This window comes from Nerophis ophidion, linkage group LG22, assembly GCF_033978795.1.
Source record: "Nerophis ophidion isolate RoL-2023_Sa linkage group LG22, RoL_Noph_v1.0, whole genome shotgun sequence".
Taxonomy (NCBI): domain Eukaryota; kingdom Metazoa; phylum Chordata; class Actinopteri; order Syngnathiformes; family Syngnathidae; genus Nerophis; species Nerophis ophidion.
The window spans coordinates 6,219,699-6,240,993 of record NC_084632.1 but is presented as its reverse complement, the minus strand read 5'-3'; the positions used below and the strand labels follow the sequence as shown (position 1 = coordinate 6,240,993).

Sequence of the window (21,295 nt, the reverse complement as noted above, 5' to 3'; positions counted from 1 at the left end):
CTCTAATGGACAACCAATCTGTAAGTCGGTAGCGGTTGTTCTAAGCCAGGGGTGCCCATTACGTCGATCGCGAGCTACCAGTCGACCGCGGGGGGTGTGTCAGTCGATCTCCAGCCAGGCTTTTAAAAAAAATAGACCTAAAAATTAGTGATCATCAATCTTCACCAAGACGTCACTTAAATGACATTCACGGTACCGGAGGGTCTTGTGAGATGACGCTGGCTGCTGCAAGATCATTATTATGAAAATATGACCGAGAGGAAGGCGAGAAACACTTTTTATTTCAACAGACTCTCGCGCCGTACCTTCCGTCAAAACTCTAAAGGCCGACTGCACATTTCCTATCTTCACAATAAAAGCCCTGCTTCATGCTGCCTGCGCTAACTAAATACATTTTGTCCACTAAAGACGCTGAGATCATTATCCATGCGTTTGTTACGCCTCGTCTCGATTACTGTAACGTATTATTTTCGGGTCTCCCCATGTCTAGCATTAAAAGATTACAGTTGGTACAAAATGCGGCTGCTAGACTTTTGACAAGAACAAGAAAGTTTGATCACATTACGCCTGTACTGGCTCACCTGCACTGGCTTCCTGTGCACTTAAGATGTGACTTTAAGGTTTTACTACTTACGTATGAAATACTACACGGTGTAGCTCCATCCTATCTTGCCGATTGTATTGAAAGAAATCTGTGTTCAAAGTACTCCGGCTTATTGGTGATTCCCAGAGCCCAAAAAAAGTCCGCGGGCTACAGAGCGTTTTCCGTTCGGGCTCCAGTACTCTGGAATGCCCTCCCGGTAACAGTTCGAGATGCTACCTCAGTAGAAGCATTTAAGTCTCACCTTAAAACTCATCTGTATAGTCTAGCCTTTAAATAGACCCCCTTTTTGGACCAGTTGATCTGCAGTTACTCTTCTTTTTCCCTCCCCCCTTGTGGAGGGAGGGGCGGGGGACACACAGGTCTGGTGGCCATGGATGAAGAGCTGGCTGTCCAGAGTCAGAACCCGGGATGGACCGCTCACCTGTGCATCGGTTGGGGACATCTCTGCGCTGCTGATCCGTCTCCGCTCGGGATGGTCTCCTGCTGGCTCCACTATGGACGGGATTCTCGCTATTATATTGGATCCACTATGGACTGGACTCTCACTGTTATGTTGGATCCACTATGGACTGGCCTTTCACAATATCAGGTTAGACCCGCTAGACATCCATTGCTTTTGTTCTGTCTCCCCTAGTGGGTGGCGGAGGGGGGTGCCCACATATGGGGTCCTCTCCATGGTTTCTCATAGTCATTGTCACCGATGTCCCACCGGGATGAGTTTTTCCTTGCCCTTATGTGGGCTTCTTTACCGCGGATGTCGTTTTGGCTTGTGCAGCCCTTTGAGACACTTGTGATTTAGAGCTATATAAATGAACATTGATTGTTTGATTGATTGAGGAACAACAACATCCTCGGCTCAGATCCCACATAGGGGCAAGGAAAAACTCAACCCACTGGGACAAAGAGATGGATAAAGTGAGAATAAAGGAAGTTGACCAGGTTCTTTAAATGAGGAAGCAAGTCTCTACTCCAGCAGAACACAGATCAACCTGATATTGAGTTTATGCTGTGGCTGTCGTGTAGAGGAAGTAGAAGGATGATGGAAAACAACTGAAGGAGGAAGGAAAAAAAGAATTGAAAAAAGGAAAGTGATTTTGCCGCACACACGAATTACGTAACCCGACCAAAGATGACGTAAAAGTTGCAAACAGGTCGCATTGCCGTTTAATCTGCAGTCACAAGCACCTTGGAGTGTTTAGACAAAAATAATCCAACATATGCTCCAGCACCCCCCTGACCCAGATTAGGACAAGCGGTAGAAAAATGGATGGATGGACGGATGGACTTGGTGTCCAAAGTAGGTTTTCAGAAGCCTGACCGTAACATGAAGCGCTTTCTTCTTCTCTGAGTACTGAATGATTCCACTTTCTATCGCTTGTCCCTCTTAGGGCCGCCGGGGTGGCTGGAGCCTATCCCAGCTCTATTCGGGCGGAAGGCAGGCTATACACCCTGGACAAGTCGCCACATCATTGCAGGGCCAACACAGATAGACAGACAACATTCACACTCACATTCACACACTCGGGACCATTTAGTGTTGCCAATCACCCAACCCCAGGTGCATGTCTTTGGAGGTGGGAGGGGCCTATCGCCAGGTGCACGTCTTTGGTACTGGAGAAAAGTGGCCTCCATGCTCTTGGTACCAGTTTTACTCAGGACTGCCGTATGTGGCACACGATCATGCCATGTCAGCCTGCTCTAACTTGCACTTACAGATGTAGCGACCAACTGTAGTTACTGACAGTGGTTTTATTTAGTGTTCCTGAGCCCATGTGGTGATATCCTTTACACACGGATGTCGGTTTTTGATGCAGTACCGCCCGAGGGATCAAAGGTCCGTAATACCATGGCTTACGTGCAGTGATTTCTCTAAATTCTCTGAACCTTTTGATGATTCTACGGACCGTAGATGGTAAAATCCCTAAATTCCTTGCAATAGCTCGTTGAGAAATGTTGTTCTAAAACTGTTCGACAATTTGCTTACAAAGTGGTGACCCTCGCCCCATCCTTGTTTGTGAATTACTTAGCATTTCATGGAAGCTGCTTTTATACCCAATCATGGCACCCACCTGTTCCCAATTAGCCTGCACACCTGTGGGATGTTCCAAATAAGTGTTTGATGAGCATTTCTCAACTTAATCAGTATCTATGGCCACCTTTCCCAACTTCTTTGCTACGTGTTGCTGGCCTCAAATTCTAAAGTTAATGATTATTTGCAACAACAAAAAAATATCAGTTTGAACATCAAATATGTTGTCTTTGTAGCATATTCAACTGAATATGGGTTGAAAAGGATTTGCAAATCATTGTATTCTGTTTATATTTACATCGAACACAATTTCCCAACTCATATAGAAACGGGGTTTGTACTCTGGTATGGTTTTATATTTGTGCAATCAGTCCATCTAATTCACAAACAATGTATCGGACTTCTTACTCAACAAGAACATCAGATGATTAGACTTGTCTCATTTATGTATCAGTAAATCCTGATCTGCTAAAGAACTGAAAAGAAAATAGTGGCGGTAGTAGGAGAAGAAGAAGAAAAGGAGCATGACGATGATGAGGAGGACCATGGTGAGGATGATGATGAAGACCTTGGTGATGATGAAGAGGACGCCGCAGACAAGGAGCAGGAAGAAGGTAAAGTACATGCTCCACGCCGAGAGGTTCCAGTGCCTGCATCACGTCGGACCCCGGTGCCTGCACCACTACCGTTGAGGTGGGGAGCTGGAAAAATAGAGGAAGAACCGGAGCATGATGATGAAGAGGACAAGGAAGACAAAGACAAAGGTCAAAGAGGAAGAAGAAAAGGACAAAAAGGAACAAGAAAAAGAAGACAAAGAAAAGGTTAAAGAGAACAAAGAAGACAAAGTAGAAGCATTTAAGTCTCACCTTAAAACTCATCTGTATACTCTAGCCTTTAAATAGACCTCCTTTTTAGACCAGTTGATCTGCCGCTTCTTTTCTTTCTCCTATGTCTCCCCCTCCCTTGTGGAGGGGGTCCGGTCCGATGACCATGGATGAAGTACTGGCTGTCCAGAGTCGAGACCCAGGATGGACCGCTCGCCTGTATCGATTGGGGACATCTCTACGCTGTTGATCCGCCTCCGCTTGGGATGGTTTCCTGTGGACGGGACTCTCGCTGCTGTCTTGGATCCGCTTTGAACTGAACTCTCGCGGCTGTGTTGGAGCCACTGTGGATTGAACTTTCACAGCATCATGTTAGACCCGCTCGACATCCATTGCTTTCGGTCCCCTAGGGGGAGGGGTTGCCCACATCTGAGGTCCTCTCCAAGGTTTCTCATAGTCAGCATTGTCACTGGCGTCCCACTGGATGTGAATTCTCCCTGCCCACTGGGTGTGAGTTTTCCTTGCCCTTTTGTGGATTCTTCCGAGGATGTTGTAGTCGTAATGATTTGTGCAGTCCTTTGAGACATTTGTGATTTGGGGCTATATAAATAAATACACATTGAAGAAAAAGTCGAAAAGGAAGAAGCGACAGAAGAAAAGACAGGTGGCCATGGCAGTTTTTTTCCCCCCGCTCCCTCAAAAAAAGGGGGGGGGGGAGTACGCTCAGCCGGACTGAAGCCCGGATTGAGTTTGGCGATGGAGGACTGTGGAGAGGCGGAGCCAACGGGCCGACGGCGGGGGCAGGGCATGGCACGCTGCCCTGCCCAAGATGGCGGCAAGAGGGCGGAGGATGCGGCGGAGCAGAGAGGCGGGGCTTTCCGCGAGCGACGCCGCCACAATTTGACTCAGGTGCGTGGCACACACACCTGCCCACAGTTAACTGATCTCCTCCTGCTGTATAAAAGGGGAGAAAGAGGAGTTGGAGAGCCTGCAGGAGCGGATGAAGAGCGAGCGGAGAGAGAGGGAAAGGAGAGACGGAGCGCACGACAACGACGCGGCCGACTGAAGGAGAGCGAGGAGCGACCAGTGGACGGAAAGGCGGAAAAGCAACCCGGCAAAAGACACAATTATTGAAAGAATAAAAGAGTCAAACCTGCTCAAAAGCATGTCCTTCCATAGTGATCTGCTGAACCCGAGCGACGACGGCTTAAGACCGTCACAACTGGCGCCCAACGTGGGGCCAGATCACCGAAGGCGGGGGAGGACGATCCCCTGTGGGCCCTGATCGGCGCGCTCACAGGAAGCAGCCGTCAGAATTGCCGGCTCCTGCAAACATTGGCGGACCAGACGGGGGCCCCCAAAGATGAAAAGGCAGACTGCATTGCAGAAGAGGCGCCTCCTGCTGAAGAGACAGATGCACAGCGGGTGGAGCGTGCAGCAGAAGAAGTGAAAGAAGAGGAGGAAGAGGAAGAAGAGCTGCTAAGAACTGAAAAGAAAAGAGTGGCGGAAGTAGGAGAAGAAGAAAAAGAGCGTGTTGAAGAAAAAGAAGAAAAGGAGCATGACGATGATGAGGAGGACCATGGTGAGGATGATGATGAAGACCATAGTGATGATGAAGAGGACGCCGCAGACAAGGAGCAGGAAGAAGGTAAAGTACATGCTCCACGCCGAGAGGTTCCAGTGCCTGCATCACTACCAGTGGGGCGGGGAGCTGGAAAAATAGAGGAAGAACCGGAGCATGATGATGAAGAGGACAAGGAAAACAAAGACAAAGGTCAAAGAGGAAGAAGAAAAGGACAAAAAGGAACAAGAAAAAGAAGACAAAGAAAAGGTTAAAGAGAACAAAGAAGACAAAGAAAAAGTCGAAAAGGAAGAAGCGACGGAAGAAAAGACAGGTGGCCACGGCAGTTTTTTCCCCTGCTCCCTCAAAAAAGGGGGGGGGGGGGGAGTACGCTCAGCCGGACTGAAGCCCGGCTTGAGTTTGGCGATGGAGGACTGTGGAGAGGCGGAGCCAACGGGCCGACGGCGGGGGCAGGGCATGGCACGCTGCCCTGCCCAAAATGGCGGCAAGAGGGCGGAGGACGCGGCGGAGCAGAGAGGCGGGGCTTTCCGCGAGCGACGCCGCCACAATTTGACTCAGGTGCGTGGCACACACACCTGCCCACAGTTAACTGATCTCCTCCTGCTGTATAAAAGGGGAGAAAGAGGAGTTGGAGAGCCTGCAGGAGCGGATGAAGATTTCTTCTCATTTTTATCTATTTTTACTTTTATCTCACTTTAGCACTTTGAGATTTTCTCCTATTTTAATTTTATTTCAACCTATTTTTATTTTCAACCTATTTTTATTTTTAATTTGAACCTCCGGAGTTTTTACACAATTTGTACCTGGAAAGATACACACTTAAACACAGACTAACAAACAAACAAGTTTGCAGCGATCTAATTGGTGTCGTCTTTTAACAGTCATGCTGAGTTACTTTGATTGTTTTTTTGTGTTTTTTTCCTCAGGACAGTCTCTTGCAAAATGTCCTTCTCTGCCACAACGCCCACAAGCAGTTGGGTGTGACTGCTGTTGTTGTTGCCGTCGTTTTCTTTTTCAGGACAGTCTCTTGCAAAATGTCCCTCTTTGCCGCAACGCCAACACGCAGTAGGGAGTAACCGCTGCCGTTGTTGTTCAAGAAGTTGCGTTAATGGTAAGAAGTCATTTATTTATTATTGGTTAGTGTGGGGTTCTTCAGACCACCAAGAGCCTGTTTTAGGGTTACAATATTATTTTTTTATTTGATTTTTCTCTCAGTTGCTTTCCAGCAATTGTCGTTTTCTCTTTCGTCCTCACTCGCGCTCTGGCTCCAGCCCCAACCCCGTCTCTCCTCCTGGCTGCTGCTTATAACAGAGCGACAGGTGATTAGACAACAAGGCCCAGGTGGGCCATTTACGCACCTGTCGCTGATTTCGAGGCCGGTCCTGGCACACACTGCTTCGCTGCAGGCCCGCAGGCCACGCCCCCTCCACAGTTAGCTTCAGAATAACAATGTTGTTACAAATAATAAGGGAGCAGTTATACTCTAGAAATGTTGGTCTTACTTAAAAATGCACACGTTTAGTTGTGTTCAGTGTTAAAAAAAATATTATATGGCTCTTAGGGAAATATGTTTTTAAATATTTTGGTTCTTGGCTCTCTCAGCCAAAAAGGTTCCCGACCCCTGTAATAGACCATATCAGATCTGTGTTGCATTAAGGGTAAGAAGTGATTTATTTATTATTGATTAGTTTAGGGTTTGCCCTCCCGGGGGTTCATCAGACCACCAAGAACCGACATGAGAGCCTGTTTCAGGGTTGCAATATTTTTTATTTTTCAATAAGTCTCTCCGTTGCGTTCCGGCAATTGTCTTTTTCTCTTTTGTTCTCCTTCGCACTCTGGCTCCAGCCCCAACCCCGTCTCTCCTCCTGGCTGCTGCTTATAACAGAGCGACAGGTGATTAGATAACAAGGCCCAGGTGGGCCGTTTACGCACCTGTCGCTGATTTCGAGGCCGGTCCTGGCACACACTGCTTCGCTGCAGGCCCGCAGGCCACGCCCCCTCCACAGTTAGCTTCAGAATAACAATGTTGTTACAAATAATAAGGGAGCAGTTATACTCTAGAAATGTTGGTCTTACTTAAAAATGCACGCGTTTAGTTGTGTTCAGTGTTGAAAAAAAATATGACACGGCTCTTACGGAAATACATTTTAAAATATTTTGATTCTTGGCTCTCTCAGCCAAAAAGGTTCCCGACCCCTGTAATAGACCATATCAGATCTGTGTTGCATTAAGGGTAAGAAGTGATTTATTTATTATTGATTAGTTTAGGGTTTGCCCTCCCGGGGGTTCTTCAGTCCACCAGGAACCGACATGAGAGCCTGTTTCAGGGTTGCAATATTTTTTTATTTTTCAATAAGTCTCTCCGTTGCTTTCCAGCAATTATTTTTTTCTCTTTCGTCCTCACTCGCGCTCTGGCGCCGGCCCCAGCCCCGTCCCTCCTCCTGGCTGCTGCTTATAACAGAGTGACAGGTGATCAGATAACAAGGCCCAGTTGGGCCATCTGCGCACCTGTCGCTGATTTCGAGGCCGGTCCTGGCACACACTGCTTCGCTGCAGGCCCGCAGGCCACGCCCCCTCCATAGTTAGCTTCAGAATAACAATGTTATTACAAAGAATAAGAGACCTATTATACTCTGGAAATGTTGGTCGTACTTAAAAATGCACGTGTTTAGTTGTGTTCAGAGTTTAAAAAAGTATTATATGGCTCTTAGGGAAATACGTTTTAAAATATTTGGCTTCTTGGCTCTCTCAGCCAAAAAGGTTCCCGACCCCTGTAATAAACCATATCAGATCTGTGTTTCTTTGTGTCCCTCTTTCCATTTTGAGAATTTGAGGTAACCCGTCGTCCCCTACAGAGCCAAACTTATAAGGAACACTTTTGTCTTTGTTGTAAGATAGTGGTTTCATTTATTATTGTGGTACACGTCGCTTCTACTTGAGATTGTTCCACAGTGGAAGTTTCTTGAATAATGTTTCCACAATAACCCACTATTTACTTCTCACAACTTTAATATGGAGTGATAGCCTCCATCCATCCATCCATCCATCCATCCATCCATCCATCTTCTCCCGCCTATCCGAGGTCGGGTCGCGGGGGCAGCAGCCTAAGCAGGGAAACCCAGACTTCCCTCTCCCCAGCCACTTCGTCTAGCTCTTCCCGGGGATCCCGAGGCGTTCCCAGGCCAGCCGGGAGACATAGTCTTCCCAACGTGTCCTGGGTCTTCCCCGTGGCCTCCTACCAGCTGGACGTGCCCTAAACACCTCCCTAGGGAGGCGTTCGGGTGGCATCCTGACCAGATGCCCGAACCACCTCATCTGGCTCCTCTCCATGTGGAGGAGCAGCGGCTTTACTTTGAGTTCCTCCCGGATGGCAGAGCTTCTCACCCTATCTCTAAGGGAGAGACCCAAACTCATTTGGGCCGCTTGTACCCGTGATCTTATCCTTTCGGTCATGACCCAAAGCTCATGACCATAGGTGAGGATGGGAACGTAGATCGACCGGTAAATTGAGAGCTTTGCCTTCCGGCTCAGCTCCTTCTTCACCACAACGGATCGGTACAACGTCCGCATTACTGAAGACGCCGCACCGATCCGCCTGTGGATCTCACGATCCACTCTTCCCCCACTCGTGAACAAGACTCCTAGGTACTTGAACTCGTCCACTTGGGGCAGGGTCTCCTCCCCAACCCAGAGATGGCACTCCACCCTTTTGTGATAGCCTAATGGCGATTACTCCCACACACTCTCACATTCACACTTTTCAGTATATTGATCAGCGGATATTTCAAATTTCCATGCGGACTCCACCGCCCTCCAGATTATTGTTTTTCACGAAAAAAAAAAATTCAGTTTTCTGAAAAGACCATTTCAGGTCTGCGTTTTGGACTCTGTCGTCCTTCAGGATATTGGTCTACAGATGTTTTAATTCATTGTGGGCTCCGGCGCCCTCCAGTATGTTTGTTTATGGCTATTACAGATGTTTCGGTTTTCCCGGTTCTGTTTACCTTCAGTATATTGGCCTCTTCAGTTTTAAAAAAATTAATTTTTAGCTTATTTTCAATGTTGAATACCCGGAATTTTCATTATTATCATATATATATTTTTCCCTTTGCGGGCTCCGTCACCGGTCTTATTGGCCTTTTTACCTGTTAGAGCCTAGGATTCACAGGGTTTGACCATGCCTCGTAACCCTAAGTCACATGCTCTTTCTTTGTGATTCAAAACGTACTCACTGAACTCTGCATTCCTTCCTTTTGTCCTCGGTTTTCCGTCAGTCGTCCAATTCCAGCCAAAATTAAAGAAAAAGCAGTTCCTCAATCAGGATTTGGATGCCATGGTCTTTCTGGTTTCACTCACTCTTGCTGGAATCGTCAGACGTGTTGGAATCCGGCTCGAAGGACCAAGAAGATGTCAGGTTCAAACACTGATGACACCTATTGAACAAGACAAAAGGCAAAGAATCAAACAAGGAGAGAATTAAATTTGGACTCAGATTTGAGGAGAGACATGGCCACTGTACACTCTCTGTACAGTCCTCCACCACGCTCTGCTCCAAGATCGTACTCCTCCTTCTTTACTTGCCTCCCCCCCTTCCCACAGATAATTCCTCAGGGAAGTGGGTCGTAAACAGCGTTGCATTCGGTTCCCGGACAGTTCAAAAAGAGTTCCATAAAATAGTTCAAGGAGAGTCCCATGAAATAGTTGAAAAAGAGTTCGTAAAATTACTTCAATCAATCAATGTTTACTTATATAGCCCTAAATCACTAGTGTCTCAAAGGGCTGCACAAACCACTACGACATCCTCGGTAGGCCCACATAAGGGCAAGGAAAACTCACACCCAGTGGGACGTCGGTGACAATGATGACTATGAGACCCTTGGAGAGGAGGAAAGCAATGGATGTCGAGCGGGTCCAACATGATACTGTGAAAGTTCAATCCATAATGGATCCAACACAGTCGCAAGAGTCCAGTCCAAAGCGGATCCAACACAGCAGCGAGAGTCCCGTTCACAGCGGAGCCGGCAGGAAACCATCCCAAGCGGAGGCGGACCAGCAGCGCAGAGATGTCCCCAGCCGATACACAGGCAAGCAGTACATGGCCACAGGATCGGACCGGACCCCCTCCACAAGGGAGAGTGGGACATAGAAGAAAAAGAAAAGAAATGGCAGATCAACTGGTCTAAAAAGGGAGTCTATTTAAAGGCTAGAGTATACAGATGAGTTTTAAGGTGAGACTTAAATGCTTCTACTGAGGTGGCATCTCAAACTGTTACCGGGAGGGCATTCCAGAGTACTGGAGCCCGAACGGAAAACGTTCTATAGCCCGCAGACTTTTTTTGGGCTTTGGGAATCACTAATAAGCCGGAGTCCTTTGAACGCAGATTTCTTGCCGGGACATATGGTACAATACAATCGGCAAGATAGGATGGAGCTAGACCGTGTAGTATTTTATACGTAAGTAGTAAAACCTTAAAGTCACATCTTAAGTGCACAGGAAGCCAGTGCAGGTGAGCCAGTACAGGCGTAATGTGATCAAACTTTCTTGTTCTTGTCAAAAGTCTAGCAGCCGCATTTTGTACCAACTGTAATCTTTTAATGCTAGACATGGGGAGACCCGAAAATAATACGTTACAGTAATCGAGACGAGACGTAACAAACGCATGGATAATGATCTCAGCGTCTTTAGTGGACAGAATGGAGCGAATTTGAGCGATATTACGGAGATGAAAGAAGGCCGTTTTAGTAACGCTTTTAATGTGTGCCTCAAAGGAGAGAGTTGGGTCAAAGATAATACCCAGATTTTTTACCGAGTCGCCTTGTTTAATTGTTTGGTTGTCAAATGTTAGAGTTGTATTATTAAATAGAGTTCGGTGTCTAGCAGGACCGATAATCAGCATTTCCGTTTTTTTGGCGTTGAGTTGCAAAAAGTTAGCGGACATCCATTGTTTAATTTCATTAAGACACGCCTCCAGCTGACTACAATCCGGCGTGTTGGTCAGCTTTAGGGGCATGTAGAGTTGGGTGTCATCAGCATAACAGTGAAAGCTAACACCGTATTTGCGTATGATGTCACCTAGCTTCACAAAGAGTTATTCTGGAAATTGGGCAGACCCTGCCATCTGTCCACTTTGAAATCCCAGTGAAGTTTTACGAGCCTTCTTCTTGGAAGGTTTCAGCCTTTTGTCTTCTTGTCCGGAACACAATGTAATACAAAGTTTTTTGTTACAATTTAGAAACAATTATTCTAACACTACCCGTCCGAATGATGAGAACCCAGTGCCCTAATCACTCGGCCTGGTGTATAAAATCAAGCACTTAGGCGTGGAGATTGTTTCTACAAACATTTGTGAAAGAATGGGCCGCTCTCAGTGATTTCCAGGGATTGGCCAAAGAATGGTCCCAGGTGCGGTACCCATGGAACAAGGGACCAGCGACCCCACGCAAGCAAGTGGGCCAAGGACGGGGCCCACCATGCTAGCGACAGGCCATAAACAGAAGACAAGGCACGGGAGAAGCAGGAGACAACCAGCCACCGAGAGACCATACCCCACGCAGGCAGAACGACTTCCCCTCAGCCAACTGGGTCCCCACGAGCCTAACCCCCTCCAGGAGAGTAAGGTCCGGGGAAGTGGTTGTAGGAGTTGGATTCACATGCACTTTTTCAAAATCATTACTGCACTGCTCTTTGTTCAAATGAGGTTGGGAAATAGTCAGGTCTGAGTTTTGGCACGAAGATGTGAGCTTAATAAACGATGCCAGCACCCACGCTTCAAAAGACAAACATTTTCTTTGTTCTGCCTTTGGAAAGAGCGCTTTGAACGCCCAACACCTCAGATGCTGGTAGTAAAGAGTCAGAGCACAGTCATTAAACCTGCAGACACTTGTTTGCACCTCACTTTTTACATTAATGTCCTATTTGTATTATTTATTTGTTGAAAAACAACAGCCAAACTGGCAGGTAAATATACTGATGATTAAACCCAAAGAGATGTTGGTTACACGTTATGTTTTCTACCAATATTGTATTATTTTACGTTGAAAACAAAAGCAGAAGTGGTAGGTGACTCTAATGTTTAAGTGTTGGTTACCGTACTTTTATTGTCTTGGATGTTGAAAATCAGGGCAGAAAATGTTTCCTCTTGTGGATTCAACATAAAGTATTGGTTGGACTTTATTCAAATAAGATGTGAATACAATTGTTTACTTGCTTTTTTGTATCCATAATTCCATAAATAGAATTACCTTACAAGATGTAACAGGAATATAGCAAACTTTTCAGCATTACTTTGCTGAAAATTACTGAATTGATTTCAACTCCCTGAATCGTTTTGGGATCAAACCGTTCTAAAAACGATAATATCGTCCCTGACGGAATTTGTTGTTTTATATATATATATGGAATTTGTTGTTGCCGATACAATTCAGGGACGATATTATTTTTTTTAGAATGGTTTAATCCCAAAATGATTCAGTGAGTTAAAATCGATTCAGTATCTGCTTCCTTATGTATATACAGAACAGATATGTTAATTGTCATAACATTTATACACCCCCACACACACACATATATATATATATATATATATATATATATATATGTATATATATATTAGGGGTGGGCAAATTAACACGTTAATTACGAGTTAACTCATCAATCTATTAACGCCGACAATTATTTTATCGCACATTTGCGTATGTTGTTTACATGCTTTTATTTTGTTAACGCCTTTTCTTAACAAGATGACGTCGCCCGGTGTGGAGGGGCTCTTGGTAAAGATGGAACATTCGGCAAAAATACCGGACAATTCTGCAAATTTCCTGGCTGGCTTACAGCGTGGTCACTCCGGGATCACTTACGACCGCCAGACAATTCTGGATGTGGATAGATCGGGCCGTTTTGGACTGATTGACGCGTGCTTGCTGGATCGGCTAGCTAGCATGGGAATACTTTGCCGGCTACATCCAGCGGCCTGTGAAGCAGCGGAGTATATGTGTTGTCTGTCTATTTATGAATAATGCAGACCAGGAGTGTTGGCTGAGTTCTTAACGTTTACTTTCAGAGCGTGCATATCACAACATACAAGATGCAGTCATGGCGACACACAACCTATACCGGGCTACCGCGCATGCTCGTCACTCCTGTTGCATGCTGGGTAGGGTAGTTCTTTTTTCCCCTGGCTCATAACATCACAATATAGTACCATGTGTATGATGCGTTGAGTTTATCAAAGCACCAAGCAAACAATCGGAAAATTCCCATCATATCAATTCCTAGATATGGTCATAATTATTTTAAGTGCACTACGCAGAATAAACACAACATTATTAATATTGCTACTACGGATAATTTGATCAAAAATTCCCTAAAACAGCCCACTACCTATAATATAGGTTTTTTAAACATAAGATCCCTGATAAAAAAAAAATGTTTCTGCTGTTACCTCAGAAATTGCCTGTTCAGATGTTATGATTGTGGCTCAGAGATTTGTATGTAGATTATATTTATTTTCCATAACAAACAGGATAACTTAAATACCCTGGCAGTGGCAATAAGCTTAAATGTTTGTATTTACATTTTTTGAGTTGATTTTCATCAAATATGCTATTTAACTGCTACTGTTTAACAAGGACTGATTTAAATTGTGTTTGCACAACAAATGTTTTGGCGCTTTTGTTCATGTGGGAGAATATTCCAATAAAGGTGCACTACACACTACTTTTGAATTCATTATTGGGCTTTGCGTATACAATGCAGTTAATCGCGATTAATCGGAGAAATAGTGCGATTAACTTCGATTAAAATTTTTAATCGTTGCCCAGCCCTAATATATATATATATATATATATATATATATATATATATATATATATATATATATATATATATATATATATATATATATATATATATATATATATATGTCTTGATTGGATTATCCAGAGAATAGTGCTCGATACCGTGGTAGAGCGCAATATGTAAGTGTGGGAAAAATCACAAGACTACTTCATCTCTACAGAACTGTTTCATGAGGGGTTCCCTCAATCATCAGGAGATTTTAATGGAAGCATTCACATACAATGGTTTATATAGGGCACAGAGTGGGTGGGTACAGGCAGCCGTAGGGGCGTGGTGATTGGCTCATGTGTTACCTAGGAGGTGTTTCCGTCTGTGGCGGCATGTTGAAATGATTTCACTGCGCTTGTTGAGGGATGATAGATCTGGATGATATATAATAAACAGTTTCTCTTTTAAGCATAGGTTGCATCTTTTATTACCACTGTTGTAAGGTGTGCTGGATGCAAGAATTTGCCATGTTATTGAATATTCAACATTATTGTCTTTGAGGTTCCAAATGTGTTTGCTGAGTTCTGTAGAATTCCGCAAAGTCTGGTTTCTAAAGGAGGCGTTGTGATTATTCCATCTCGTTTTGAACGCTCCTTCGGTTAATCCTACGCACGTGTCGGATGTGTTAATGTCCTTGCGCGTTACCTTTGCTTGGTAAACGACTGATGTCTGTAAGCACCCTCCGTTGAGAGGGCAATCAGGTTTCTTGCGACAGTTACATTCCTTATTGGTTTCAGAGTCGTTTAGTCTGGGGGTAGGCAGTCCTTTTGCAATTACTTTGTTGTGGTTTGAAATGATTTGTTGTATGTAATTCATACAGCTGTAGCTCAATTTAATGTTGTTCTTGTTGAATATTTTTCTTAGGGTGTTGCCTTTGGGGAAGTGTTTGTCGATATATAAACCATTGTATGTGAATGCTTCCATTAAAATCTCCTGATGATTGAGGGAACCCCTCATGAAACAGTTCTGTAGAGATGAATGTAGTCTTGTGATTTTTCCCACACCTACATATATATATATATATATATATATATATATATATATATATATATATATATATATATATATATATATATATATATATATATATATATATATATATGTATATACAGTACAGGTCAAAAGTTTGGACACATCTTCTCATTCAATTTTCTTTATTTTTGTCAGAATAATTGTTTTAGAAGTTATCGCACATTTTGTTTGCCTTGAGTTCAGGTTGCCCTGCGGCCCGTGGTTACGATCCACTGGCGCTTACAAAGCTCTCTTTGATTTTATCAAGCAAAAGGCAGACAGCTTGTAAACCTCCACTGTGTGCGATGGAATGAAAATGGATGGATGGGTCTTTTTAGCTACTTGTCTTTTTCGTCGACTCGGGCTCATGTAAAAAAAAAAAAAAAAAAAGAGTCTAATGTCTCAAAGGAATCTGCTTAACCCTCCTCTTGTGTTAGCTTTCTGTTACCATCTCTGACGTTAACGGGTCGGTTTTGACCCATGTCTTAAATCAGCTGTAAAATACACGAAAAACGATTATCTATCAATCAATCAATCAATCAATCAATGTTTATTTATATAGCCCCAAATCACAAATGTCTCAAAGGACTGCACAAATCATTACGACTACAACATCCTCGGAAGAACCCACAAAAGGGCAAAGAAAACTCACACCCAGTGGGCAGGGAGAATTCACATCCAGTGGGACGCCAGTGACAATGCTGACTATGAGAAACCTTGGAGAGGACCTCAGATGTGGGCAACCCCCCCCCCCTCCCTCTAGGGGACCGAAAGCAATGGATGTCGAGCGGGTCTAACATGATACTGTGAAAGTTCAATCCATAGTGGCTCCAACACAGCCGCAAGAGTTCAGTTCAAAGCGGATCCAAGACAGCAGCGAGAGTCCTGTTCACAGGAAACCATCTCAAGCGGAGGCGGATCAGCAGCGTAGAGATGTCCCCAATCGATACAGGCGAGCGGTCCATCCTGGGTCCCGACGAGCGGTCCATCCTGGGTCTCGACTCTGGACAGCCAGTACTTCATCCATGGTTATCGGACCGGACCCCCTCTACAAGGGAGAGTGGGACATAGGAGAAAGAAAAGAAGCGGCAGATCAACCTGTCTAAAAAGGAGGTCTATTTAAAGGCTAGAGTATACAGATGAGTTTTAAGGTGAGACTTAAATGCTTCTACTGAGATAGCATCTCGAACTGTTACCGGGAGGGCATCCCAGAGTACTGGAGCCCGAACGGAAAACGCTCTATAGCCCGCAGACTTTTTTTGGGCTCTAGGAATCACTAATAAGCCGGAGTCTTTTGAACGCAGATTTCTTGCCGGGACATATGGTACAATACAATCGGCAAGATAGGCTGGAGCTAGACCGTGTAGTATTTTATACGTAAGTAGTAAAACCTTAAAGTCACATCTTAAGTGCACTGGAAGCCAGTGCAGGTGAGCCAGTACAGGCGTAATGTGATCAAACTTTCTTGTTCTTGTCAAAAGTCTAGCAGCCGCATTTTGTACCAACTGTAATCTTTTAATGCTAGACATGGGGAGACCCGAAAATAATACGTTACAGTAATCGAGACGAGACGTAACAAACGCATGGATAATGATCTCGGCGTCTTTAGTGGACAAAATGGAGCGAATTTTAGGGATATTACGGAGATGAAAGAAGGCCGTTTTAGTAACGCTTTTAATGTGTGACTCAAAGGAGAGAGTTGGGTCGAAGATAATACCCAGATTTTTTACCGAGTCACCTTGTTTAATTATTTGGTTGTCAAATGTTAAAGTTGTATTATTAAATAGAGGTCGGTGTCTAGCAGGACCGATAATCAGCATTTCCGTTTTTTTGGCGTTAAGTTGCAAAAAGTTAGCGGACATCCATTGTTTAATTTCATTAAGACACGCCTCCAGCTGACTACAATCCGGCGTGTTGGTCAGCTTTAGGGGCATGTAGAGTTGGGTGTCATCAGCATAACAGTGAAAGCTAATACCGTATTTGCGTATGACGTCACCTATCATCATCCAATTTGTTTCCCATCTCTTGGTTACCTTGTTAGGCTTCCTTATCCATGAAAATATTGGTTTTAATATTTTTGGAGTGGGCCATTTCGCCTTTTTTTTTGCCAGTATACTCCTAGATTTCAATAAAATAATGCTAAAATTAACTTTAAAAGAATCTTATAAATAAATAAAAGGTTGTTGTGCTACCTGACTATTACTGAGGGGTATTAGAACATAAATCTTAACTTATCTCTTATTTGTTTTATTTATTTTAATAATTTTGAGACTGAATTGACCTCACATGTCTGGACATGAACGTCTTTGTTTGTTTTTGTACTGGATAACAAGGTAAAATGAGAATCCCCTAAAGCTCACACGATTGGGAGAGGAGCTGGCTGTCAGTGTGTTCCGTTTTGGCTCGAATTATTGCTTGAAAATCTTATTTTTATAACTGTGTCGAAACCGACCCTAACAACACCAAGGTCATAATTTCACCCAGAGCATTTTATAATTTAGTGAAAAACCAAACAAATGTTTTGTTTTGTTGAAATAGAGGTTCCTGACAAAGTCAAAAAGCCTTGATGCAAAAAAATGCAATTTACATGGTTATTTTATGCCTTTAAAAACTCAAACGGGTCGGTGCCGACCCTAACACAAGACGAAGGTTAAGATAACTTAGGTGAACTCTGTGGAGACTCCCAAAACATATTTTGATAAGAGGCTCCTCTCAAATGTCGGTTGTTTCAGTCAAGACTTGTCCAATTGGACTCCATCCAGACCAATCATATTCAAAAGAATCTCAGGTGATTTCGCAATACCAACATCAATGCCTTTAAAACCGTGAACCATCAGTAGTCTGACTACAGAGTCCCTGCACTTCTGAGCGGTCTGATATCACCTGTCCACTCTTCAACTTGTGAGTATGCACATCTGGTCTTAGATGTTACATAGTCTGTTCTTGACATAACTCTTTCTACATCTACTCTGGTATGGTTTTAGATTTGTGCAATCAGTCCATCAAATTCACAAACAATGTATCGGACTTCTTATTCAACAAGAAAGTCAGATGATTAGACTCGTCTAGAGGTGGGTAGAGAAGCCAGAAATTGTACTCAAGTAAGAGTACTGTTACTTTAGAGATGTATTACTCAAGTAAAAGTAAGAAGTAGTCACCAAAATATTTACTTGAGTAAAAGTAAAAAGTATGTTGTGAAAAAACTACTCAAGTACTGAGTAACTGATGAGTAACCTGTTTGTTTAATGATTACGGCAACAAATAATGCACAAAAACATAAAAATAGCAATGAGCAAATTCATAGCCAGGAATATCTCTTAAGCAACTCAAACAATAATATATATTGAATAATAATACATTAAAATAAAAATATTAAGGAAAATTGAGTCACAATAACTTAACAGCACCATACGCTCAGTAGGCATTGATTGATTGATTGATTGATTGATTGATTGAAACTTGTATTATTAGATTGCACAGTACAGTACATATTCCGTACAATTGACCACTAAATGGTAACACCCCAATAAGTTTTTCAACGTTAATCAATTACTTAATAAATGACCAAGTCGAGGTGATCTACCTCATATATACATACACACACATATCATATATATATACAGTATATAATTTATAGTTATTTATTTTGCCGTTTTTGTTGACATGTTAAAGATGTTTTAATGGATATACATGCATGTTTAACATATAGATTCCTATCTTTCATGAAGACAAGAATATAAGTTGGTGTATTACCTGATTCTGATGACTTGCATTGATTGGAATCAGACAGTGGTGCTGATAATGTCCACGTGTTCAAATGGAGGAGAAAAAAAGTTCCTCCTTCCTGTCTAATACCACATGAAAGTCGTTGGTTTTTGGCATCTTATTTGTCCAGCTTCCATATTCGTTTTTATACACTTTACAAGAAATACATTGGCGGCAAACTCCGTAGCTTCTTAGCTTGTTTGCGCTGGCTTTCAGAGACTCTTATTTTGTTAGCGCAGTCGCGATGGAGCGCCGCTTTTATTGTGAAGACAGGAACTGTGCGATCAGTCTTTAGGCTTTTGACGGGAAGTACGGTTGAAATAAAAAGTGTCTTTTTTCCTTTACACTTTTGATTGATTGATTGAAACTTGTATTAGTAGATTGCACAGTACAGTACATATTCCGTAAAGTTGACCACTAAATGGTAACACCCCAATAAGTTTTTCAACATGTCGGGTTCCACGTGTTACGGTCACGTGACCACCTGGCTCTGTTTGATTGGTCCAACGTCACCAGTGACTGCATTTGATTGGTGAAACGCAGACATTTGTAGTTCATACTTTGAAGCTCTGTCATTAACCAAAACAAACACTAATAGATCGATTAAAAAAAGCAGTGAGTAGCGAGCTTAATGTAGATAAATGGAACGGAGTAAAAGTAGCGTTTCTTCTCTATAAATATACTCAAGTAAAAGTAAAAGTATGTTGCGTAAAAATTACTCGTAGAAGTACAATTTATCCCAAAAGTTACTCAAGTAGATGTAACGGAGTAAATGTAGCGCGTTACTACCCACCTCTGGACTCGTCTCATTTATTTACTAGTAAATCCTGATCTGCTTTGTTCATCCTCAAAAACTGGAGGTGAGTTCTAATGCATGTTAACCCTCTTCTTTCTAGAAACAGGTGAGTCCTTCACCCGGCAAGCCACATCTAGAGAAGAATTTCCACATTACAGAACCTAAGCTGTCACCGTTTTCTTGGTTTGTGTGTTTCTGGGGTATCAGGAAGGTGAGTAGAATAGAATAGCTTTATGGTCATTGCACTTCAAACAGTGCAACACAATTGGTTTGAAGTACAACTGTCCAAAGGTATACCTGTATCTCACCTTTTTTGTAAGGGGCGCTGGAAGTTGGCAGACCCGTCAGCGGAAATCACGGGCGACAGGCTGGGGTGGCAATTCTTGTTGCCCCCAGGCTTAAACTGGCATTTCCGGGTGTTGTTGTTGTCCCTTGGCATAGTAGAGTTTGAACGTGCCCTTACAGATGTAGCGACAAACTGTAATTAAAGCTGCAAGCAGCGTTGGTCGGGCCCGCCTTTGGCGGCTGCCCCCGAGACCCACGTCCGGATAAGCGTTAGAAGACGCCTTGGAGCCACTATTTTGAGAATCTAATGCATTGTGAAAGTAATGCAGTTGTTGTATTGAAGTGAAAATATCAAACTTCCTGTTGATTTTTGCGAAAGTATGTTAATTATTAAAATGTAGGTCTAAGTGAGACCTACTTAGTGTTTTTGTTTCATGTCTCTCTGACATTCCTACCGGAAGTTACAAGCAGTTTTGTCTGTGTTTTCTTCCTAGGAGCAGTTTGTCCGTGTTGTATTCCTAGGGGGGCGGTAGAATCCAATTTTGAGTTTGGAGGTTAGTTTTTTTCATCAGATCGCAGTTTTTGCCAGACCTGATGTGTGTGTCAAGTTTGGTGAGTTTAGAAGCATTTTAAGGGGGTCAAATAACAGCTCAAAGAGGCAAAAATGACATTTTTCAGGAGACTTTGCAAAGGGGTTCTTTGAAGGCGCGTAAAATCAAAACCTAAAAACTTATCAAAACTCTGTTCTATACTTTTAATCAGAAGGGTTCAATCCCTCTCCTGTGCGAGTTTGAAGCCAAAACAACAAACGCACTCAGAGGAGATAATGTTTGAAGAAAGGTGACCGTTTTTTACAAAACTTTTGTTTTGAAGGAAGGATTGCAAACTTCCTGTTGATTTTTGTTGGAGGTTGTCAATCTATGAAATGTAGGTCTAAGCGAGACCCACATAGAGGTTTTTGTTCCATGTCTCTCCGACATTCTTACCGGAAGTTACAAGCAGTTGTGTCTGTGTTTTCTTCCTAGGAGCAGTTTGTCAGTGTTGTATTCCTAGGGGAGCGGTAGAGCGCAATTTTGAGTTTGGAGGTTAGTTTTTTTCATCAGATCGCAGTTTTTGCCAGACCTGATGTGTGTGTCAAGTTTGGTGAGTTTAGAAGCATTTTAAGGGGGTCAAATAACAGCTCAAAGAGGCAAAAATGACATTTTTCAGGAGACTTTGCAAAGGGGTTCTTTGAAGGCGCGTAAAATCAAAACCTAAAAACTTATCAAAACTCTGTTCTATACTTTTAATCAGAAGGGTTCAATCCCTCTCCTGTGCGAGTTTGAAGCCAAAACAACAAACGCACTCAGAGGAGATAATGTTTGAAGAAAGGTGACCGTTTTTTACAAAACTTTTGTTTTGAAGGAAGGATTGCAAACTTCCTGTTGATTTTTGTTGGGGGTTGTCAATCTATGAAATGTAGGTCTAAGCGAGACCCACATAGAGGTTTTTGTTCCATGTCTCTCCGACATTCTTACCGGAAGTTACAAGCAGTTGTGTCTGTGTTTTCTTCCT

The 21,295-nt window shown here is 43.3% G+C and overlaps 1 long non-coding RNA gene across 2 annotated transcripts; it reads right to left on the bottom strand.

Annotated features, from left to right (window-relative positions):
- Positions 1-6,069: 6,069 nt before the first annotated feature.
- LOC133540490 (uncharacterized) lies at positions 6,070-20,746 on the bottom strand. 2 transcript variants are annotated; one of them, XR_009803644.1, is made up of 4 exons: positions 19,765-20,746; positions 9,272-9,472; positions 6,972-7,049; positions 6,070-6,911 (listed from the first exon to the last, which is right to left on the bottom strand). It is a non-coding gene; the product is annotated as an uncharacterized LOC133540490 (long non-coding RNA). The 2 variants fall into 2 exon arrangements; XR_009803643.1 differs by having other exon boundaries at positions 6,072-7,049; positions 19,765-20,720.
- Between the last annotated feature and the right edge of the window lie 549 nt (positions 20,747-21,295).